Source organism: Erinaceus europaeus, chromosome 10, assembly GCF_950295315.1.
Source record: "Erinaceus europaeus chromosome 10, mEriEur2.1, whole genome shotgun sequence".
Classification (NCBI taxonomy): Eukaryota; Metazoa; Chordata; class Mammalia; order Eulipotyphla; family Erinaceidae; genus Erinaceus; species Erinaceus europaeus.
In genome coordinates, this window is record NC_080171.1 from 111,713,735 (window position 1) to 111,722,802 (window position 9,068).

Sequence of the window (9,068 nt, forward strand, 5' to 3'; positions counted from 1 at the left end):
CTGTCTATTAATAAAACATAGAGAAAAAAATGATGTCCAGGAGTGATGGATTCATAGTGCTAGCACTGAGCCTCAGCAATAACCATGGTGGCAATTAAAAAAAACATCACTGTGATTACTATAAACAAGAACCTGGGTTCAAGTCTTCAAGGCCCCACCTGTAGGGAGGAAGCTTCATGAGTGGTAAGATAGTGCAGTAAATATCTTTCTTCCTCTCTATGCCCACTTCCCTTCCCTCTTAATTAAAAAAAATTTTTTTTAAGTGTTTGATATCACTGTGATCCACCAACAGAGGGAATAACTGGGATCAGATAATGGTCAGAGTTGTGGCTCAGACTCACAGACCCAGGACCCAGTGAGTCCAGTGAGTCGCTGACCCCATCCTGTGGTCATTTCCCAATTCCAAAACAAATTCCAGAAAACTCTACAACTGGTCTTCCTCTTGTCCAATAACTAAAGCAGAATGGCCTTAGAAGAATTTCCAGTAGTATTTAGGGTATGAGGTGTATTTTAAGTTAGATGGGGGCGGGGGGATGGTCCCACATGTGATAATGGTAAGACTTTTCTCTGTGAATTGGCACTGGGATGAGGAAGTAGCCATCACTGAGCAAGGATTTTACACCCAACTGTTTATGAGAATCTCCTAAATAAATGAATGTGTAGGTGCCTGCCAAGGTCATGATCTAAGTGAGTATAAAATTGAAATTGCAAATTACAGTCCAAAACCCACCACCTCTTGATTATTGTTCTACCCTTTATATTTTATAGATACTGTGACCTTAATGACAAGTGTGACATGTTTTTGTCACAAGATCAACCTTATGTGGGGCTATCAATATCCCTTCCTTTCACTTCTGGACAGTTTGATGAATGTCACAGACACATCTGAGCTCTTTCTATGCTTAGACTGACTCATATGCATGTTTTTAGGTTTCCTACCCACGTTCTTTTTTTTTTTTTGAATTATGAGTATGTGCTATAGCTTCCATATTTCACATCTTATTTGACCATGATGACTATTCACTTGATTCAATATTTCTACTTTAATTATACACCGTTCACAGGGACATAAAATCAGGGACTCCAACTGGTCGGCAGGGTAGTGGTCTCCCAGAAACAGTCGATGAGTATGGAGAAGTCTGATCACTCATGATGCAGGCTCCTAAACTGTTTGCTTGGCTGGTGGGATGTTCTCTGCCTCTTGTGAATTACTGGTGCACAGAATCTAATTCATGGAAAAAAGGAAGAAAGCACCATATGAAGGACAAATAAAGGGGCTCGTGGTTAGAAAAGGTGTAACTTATTTATTTCTAGGAGAAAGTTTTCAAGCTATTTTCTATCACCTAGTTGGTATGAAAATTTAATATTAGTAAGGATTTTGGAATAAATTGCTTTTCTTTCCCAGTGACTGGATATATAATTTAATGTAAACCACAGGGCATAAATATAGTAAATAGACTATGAAGTCTCTGATGGTAAATGCTTTGACTTCATTTTAACCAGTAGTTTCTGTTGGTATGCTTCTAAAAACCCCTTCTGTTTCATTTGGTTTAAATCCCCCCTGCTTAACAATGTATTCTATTTACATAACCACTGCAGGGCATAGGTTCAATCCCCACTGGTTCATGATATGTTTTTGCTCTGCCCCCTCTCCTTGTCACACTCTGATTTTCACCAGTCACTTTTCTCTCCACCCTCTCTATGTCACATCCTGTTCACACCCTACTTGGGAAGTATATATAAAGACAACATTGTTCGTTTTAGTTTAGCTTAGCTTGGTATAGATTGCGCTGCGTCCTGCATGAATAAAGAGATACTGCGTACAACCCAGCCATGAGTCCCTGGTCCTCTGTCTCCCATCAATGAAGCTCAGCCCAACAAGTTTCTTTACTCCAATCTGATTTGCTTATGTTGCAAATGTAAAACAAGATAACATACAAGACATTTCACAAAGAATAAATGTGTAATCATCTTACTAGAAAAATATAAATAATTAATTTTTGAACACCGTTCTCATTTTTCCATGGTCAATAATCTGTGTGTATTTTTTTCATTATTGTTTAATTGGCTTTTGCATATAAATTGAACATTCTGACTCTGGGATGATTTATAGTCACAGATGCTCTGGGAATTAGTGCAATATCATGCTGTGTACCAAATTTCTTGAAAAAATTCTATTAAGAAATCACTGAATATCATTAATGGATCAGTCTTACAACTGTACTTAGCTCACTGCTGGCATATTTGATAAAATGCAAAATATAAAACGCATATCATATTTATGTTTGCAAATATGTTTGATGTGTTTACTCTGTGTCGAGTTAAAAAACAAAATGCTGCAAAAATCTGACCTCAGTTAAACCAGCTGTGTATACATGACTTCCAGAGGCCTGTGCTCCCTCACTGATAAATTAAGAACTGGTTTTGAAGAGTTATAATCTCTCCCATCTCAAGTTTTAAAATCTTACCAGACAAAACAATGTTTTGAAGCAAAACAAGCTAATGAGACTGCTGTAATTAGGAAGTGTTCTTACTTTTGTGACTAATTCTTTTTTTTTTTTTTGTCTCCAGGGTTATCATTGCAGCATGTTGCCTGCGTTACAAATCCACTGCTCCTGTGGCCATTTGTTTTTTCCTTTGATTTTTTTGGATAGGACAGAGAGAAATTGAGAGGGGGAAGGGAGATAGAAAAGGAGAGAGAAAGATAGACCTGTTTCACCCCTCATGAAGTGACCCTCCCTGCAGGTGGGGAGCTGAGGGCTCAAACCAGGATTCTTTTGCAGGTCCTTGCACATGGGACTATGTGCACTTAATCCGGCCCCCTCTGTGAATCAATTTTTAATGCTCTAACTACATCATGTGTAACTTCAGCCCACTGCAGCCTGGAAGAGTGGACTAGGAAACATTAATAAGAAATGGGTCCCTCCTTTATGACGTTTTTCAAAAAGCAGGAAAGAGAGTGGCAAGATAGCTTCCCTGAGATGTGGCCAGCTTTTTCATGTGTGTCTCAAGCTCAAGCCTGACCCCACCACTGAATCGGGGAAAAGCTTTGTTGCTGTGGAATCTCTGCTTGTCTGAAAATAATAATAACAACAACAATAATAATAATGATGATGACCCAGAGTAATGAAACCCCAATGATGACAAAAAAATAAATAACAGGGAGTCCAGCGGTAGTGCAGCGGGTTAAGCACACGTGGCACAAAGTGCAAGGACCTGCCTGAGGATCCCGGTTGAGCCCCCTGCTCCACACCTGCAGGGGAGACGCTTCACAGGCATTGAAGCAGGTCCGCAGGTGTCTGTCTTTCTCTCCCCCTCTGTCTTCACCTCCTTTCTCAATTTCTCTCTGTCCTATCCAACAATGACAGCATCAACAACAATAATAACTACAACAACAGTAAAAACAAGGGCAACAAAAAGGAAATAAACAAATATTAAAAATAAATAAATAAATATAAATAACAAGGTAAAATGAAAGGTAAAGTAGTACTGGAAAACATAATTTTCCTAAAGAAAGTTTAATTGTTAAAACAAAATATGTGAAAATCAGACTGGGTTTTCCATGTGTTTTTGAGGTAGGGAGGGGAGGGGGCAGAAGTGTATTGAGTCCGTCTTCAACATCTAAAATATCCTTGTAATCAAGAGATTAAACTTTATGTAATTACAGAGAAAGAACTAGAACTAACCAGTAGAATTAATATAATAATGTTTTAAAAGTCTAACTATTGGGCTGGCAAATGGCTTCACCTGGATAGTGTATCTGTTTTGTCTTGCTCATGATCCAGGCTTGAGATCAGCACTCCACTGCACTAAAGGAACCTTTTGGTGCTGTGGTATTTTTTCTCTCTCCCTCTGTCTCTCTACTTCTCTCTTTTTGAATCTTGTAAAAAGTTAAATCAGAGTAGTGAAACCCCAACAATAAGCCAAATGGGGAAAAAATAGCTTTCAATATCAGACTAGCTTCCAAGAGCAATTACCTTCCTATGAAAATAAGTTTGTTGCATAGTCACTACAATTCATGGGGAAATAGTCTCCAGTTGACTTAAAAGTCAAATGAGGTGACTTTGAAGTTCCATCCAATACTAAGATTCAATGTCTTATATTTTTCTGACAGAAGAATTTTACTTATTCTGAATAGATTATGGCAGAAAATAACATGGTCAGTCTTAACTTGTGCATATGAAACTTAAGTGAACACAGTTTTTGTGTAGTTCCATAAGTAGTATGTGTACTTTGTATTTTTTAAGATTTTATTTTGTTTTAGTTCACCTATCATGGCAAGATGAGAACTGTGCCCATGTGTTGTCAACTGTATTGTAAACAACTATTCCCCTCAATAAAATTACGTCTTATGTTAAAGTAAAAAAAAAAAATCATTTCCCCTTTTATTATTTTTACATATTTTGAATTTTTTCTTTCTTTTTTCTTTTCTCTTTATTTTTGTACTAGAGCACTGTTCAACTCTGGCTTATGGTGGTGTGGGGGATTGAACCTGTGACTTGACAGAGCCTCAGTCATGAGAGTCTGTTTGTATAACTATTGTGCTATCTACCCCGCCCGAGATTTTAAAATTTTTCTACATTTTATAGTTTCTTCTTCTTCTAGCGTTTGCCCTTCTTCCGTAGCCAGTTAAATGGCTTTGAAAGTGACTGGGATCCATGTGGATTCAGTCAGCTAGGAAGGATCGTCAGTTTCCCCAATGAATGGGTACTCACGGGATGCACCACGAGAAGGTCGATCCAATGCACCCCATTTTATAGTTTATTTATTTTACTAGAATATTGCTGAGTTCTGGTGTATGGTGGTGGAGCAGATTGAATCTGTGAACTTGGAGCTTGAGTCATGAGAGTCCGTTTGCATAACCATTATGTGATCTCACACAGAATTTTTTCTACATTTAAACATTAAATTTTCCTGTAGTGTGTATTGTGTTTCTGATGCACTTTATTTGCTTTGTCTTAACAACAAAAGATCTTACAAGAGTTAAAAGATAAGTCACAGATGGAACAAAATACTAATTTTCTGGTAGAAAAATTGGTGAAGGGTTTCAATATTCTCAGAAATCAGATTTCTAGAATTAGTTGGAAACATGTATTGATTAATCTTTAATTAGAAAAATTAAAATTAAATAAACTTCTTTAAAGATACCAGCAAGATCCTGCAAAATGGAAAAAAAAATCTATTCCTTGGTCAGGATGCCATAGAATCTTTATTTTCATGCTTAATTGTTGTGAGAATAAGTTGATAAAATTTTACTGGAAGATTATCTGCCAGTCCATTTAAAAATAAAGAGAAAAATGCATCTAAAGAAATAAAATTTCAAGGAGTCGGGCAGTAGCACAGCAGGTTAAGCGCACGTGGCACAAAGCACAATGACTGGCATAAGGATCCTGTTGGAGCCCCTGGCTCCCCACCTGCAGGGGGGTTGCTTCACAAGCAGTGAATCGGGTCTACAGGTGTCTATCTTACTCTCCTCCTCTCTGTCTTCCCCTTCTCTCTCCATTTCTCTCTGTCCTATCTAACAAAGATGAAATCAATAACAACAACAATAACTACAACAACAATGAAAAACAACAAGGGCAACAAAAGGGAAAATACATATTAAAAATTAATTAAAATTTTTTTAAAGAAATAAAAGTGCACTAGAAATTTTATGCACACATATTCTAAATAACATAAATGAATAATGCACCTAAAATCATAAAACTCACAGAACAATGTATAGTGGTAAATCTTCATGAACTTAAGCTAGTCATAGCTCACAAAGTGCATACTTTGCCATATGTAAGAATCCAGATTCAAGGCCCCAAGCCATCCAATGGGAGCATAATGTAAAGGAGAAATTTCACAAACAGTAGAACAGTGCTATGATGCCTCACCCTCTCTCTATCTACTTTTTTCCCTTAGACATAACAATTGCAGTAGCCAAAAAAAGGAAGTATCAAAGAAGCTTATTAGAGTTACTAATATGTAGTATAAAGGATATTATCAAATAATTCAGAAGACAATATAGAAATGGAAGAAAAATATTTAATAATTATATTCCTCATAAGTGTTTTCAGAATTTTTTGCTACTAGTATTTGAAAATAACTCTTACAGCTACAAGGTCATTGCAATTATTTAAAAGGACTTGTTTAAGGACATCTATCTAAATTAAAAAATGGGCAAAGAATATGAATATATACCTTTTTTTACATATTTATTTATTCCCTTTTGTTGCCCTTGTTATTGTTGTAGTTATTATTGATGTAGTCGTTGTTGGACAGGACAGAGAGAAATGGAGAGAGGGAGGGGAAGACAGAGAGAAAGAGAGAAAGACAGACACTTGTAGACTTGCTTCACTGCCTGTGAAGCGACTCCCCTGCAGGTGGGGAGCCGGGGGCTCGAACCGGGATCCTTGTGCCGGTCCTTGCACTTTGTGCCACCTGTGCTTAACTCGCTGCGCTACAGCCCGACTCCCTATTTTCTTTAAATAATATTTTCTTTAAAGAAAATATTAAATGACCATTAAAGTCAGTGAAAACATGTTTAGCATCATCAGTCATCAGATATATGCAAAGGAAAATAAGAATTATATACACTTCATACTAGTGGGGTCAACATTTGAAATACATAAAATTCTCATAAAAATGGAATTCTTGCACAGGTTAGGTTAAACAAAGAACTACCATATAACCTATCGGTTCTATCCCTAAGCTTATATCCAAGACATTTGAAAACACATGCCCTTCTAAGCATATACACATATAGGTGCATAGCTACAATATTCATAGTACTCGCGTGATAGAAATGATTCAAATACCCACTGAGGAATGAAGAGATCAAATGTTCATATGCAGAATATTATTCAGAAATAAAGAGGACTGAAATACTGATGCATAATGAAAGACAAATGAACTTCAAAAGCATTATGCTAAGTGAAAGAATGCATATAAAAAAGCACATATTATTTGATGCCATTTGTATGTTACCCAGAGTAGGCAAGGCTACAAAGATGAAGAGTGAACCTATGGTTGTTTAGGCTTAAAGTTCTTTTAAAAATGAGGAATAACTGATAAAATAATATTAGGTTTATTTTGGAGACAATGGAAGTGTTCTGTAATTGATTGTAGGAATGATTGCATAGCTCTGCTGATATACTGAAAGCTATTGAATTAGATGCTTTAAATGAGTAATATTTGTTACATGATTATCAATTACTCTGTTAAATTAAAACTTGGTACACAAAAGTATTTATAGAAGAATTTAGAAAAAAAGTGAAAACAGAAAAATGTCTGTCATCAGACTGGGAGATAGCTCACCCAACCAGTAGAGAACACATGTTACCATGAGTGAGGACCCAGGTTCAAGCTCCTGGTCATCACTTGCATTGTCCAGAAGGAAGTCTAACTAGTGGTGAAATAGTGCTATGGTATCTCCTTACTCTCTCTCTCTCTCTCCTTCTGTTTGGAAAGAAACATCTGCTGGGGGCTGTATTCCCTCTCTCTGTCTCTCTCTCTCTCTCTCTCTCTCTCCCTCCCTCCTTCTGTTTGGAAAGAAACATATGCTGGGAGCAGTGAAATTATATAGGCATGTAGCCTCAATTAAGCCCTGGTGACAAAAAAAGAAATAGTGGAGATCAATCACAACTAAACTGAATATCATTGAATGATGTAGTATGTGGTTTTCCACAGGAATATGGTAGAAATTTCCATAAACTTACTGGTAGTGAATAAACTCTCAAGCACAGTATCTGAGTGAAAAGCCAGTTTAATGTAAATACACACATACTATATCCTAGTGTTTGAAAGATACATTTTCCATACTTGTACTAAACTACTAAAGTTATTAAAAGCAAGAATAGAGAAATTGTTTTGAGAGTGTAGGGGGCTGAAAAACAGAATTGAGAGTTAGAGACTCTGTGTGTGTGTGTGTGTGTGTGTGTGTGTGTGTGTGTGTGTGTGTGTTGTATGTACCCTTTTCTTGTTTTACTTTATATACTCTGGGATAACTAATATTTTAGGACGAGAGTGTATTTCTATAATCTCTAAAAATTAACAACAAATATTTAAATAAATATCTACATAGAATCACAACATAGTTTGGAATAAGGAGCTACAGAAAGGTCTGTCATTTGTTCTGTGTCCTCTCAGCCAACAACGGCTGTGTGCACAAACAGCCTTTCATGGAAGTTTTGCTTAGACTTCTCTTGTCAATGTGACATTGAGAAGCACTTATTTTTCACTTTAAGGAAGAAAAAAAACCTGCAAAGTAGCTTAACTGGATTGTGCACCTGCTATGTTGTGAGAATGGCCCACTTTTGAGATGGGGACACACTACACTGGCGGGGGAGAGGGAGCTTAAAGCTGTGGTGTTTTTCCTTTTTCAATCTTTCTGTGTCTCCCTATCTGGAAAAAACAAAAAACAAAAAAAAAACATTGCAGAGTGGTGCAGCCTCAGCAATGACTAAAGTGAAAGGGGGTGATTTCAAGTTTTTTTTATTTTTCTTTTCATCCTGAAAAATTACTTTCTTCTTTTGAAATACATTTCTACCTTTATGGCAATTTATTTCTAGTTGTACTTATTTATAGCTATTGCTAAGAGATAAATCGGGATATGTCAGCAAAGTTTCAAACTTGGAGTAGTAATTGAGGAGAATTTATTTAGAAACTGTGAAGATTTGCAAGAAGTATGAAGGGTTGTCACAAGGCTAGTATGGTATCCTTATTATTACCACCCTAGGACTCCACAAACTAGACTCAACAAACTTGGCAGGAGGGGATGATGTGAATGCTTTAGGAGAATATTAGTGTTGTAACTCAAGCCTCCTACAATTATCTCCTTGTAATTCCCAGTGGAGGAATCACCCTAAGTCTCTTGCTTCTGTCCTTCTGATCCTCTGCTGGAGTTCTTCACTGGAAAACCCAGCAGGAAACCCATGAATATAGATGTTTGCCAGGATAATCGTGAAACAGAGAACAAAAATAATACTGTATTTGAAAAATATAGTAATGAGCTAGCATCTGTGTGAGCATGTGTGACCCTCATCTATTGTACAATGTGCCAACCTGTCTTGTGAACTTGACAT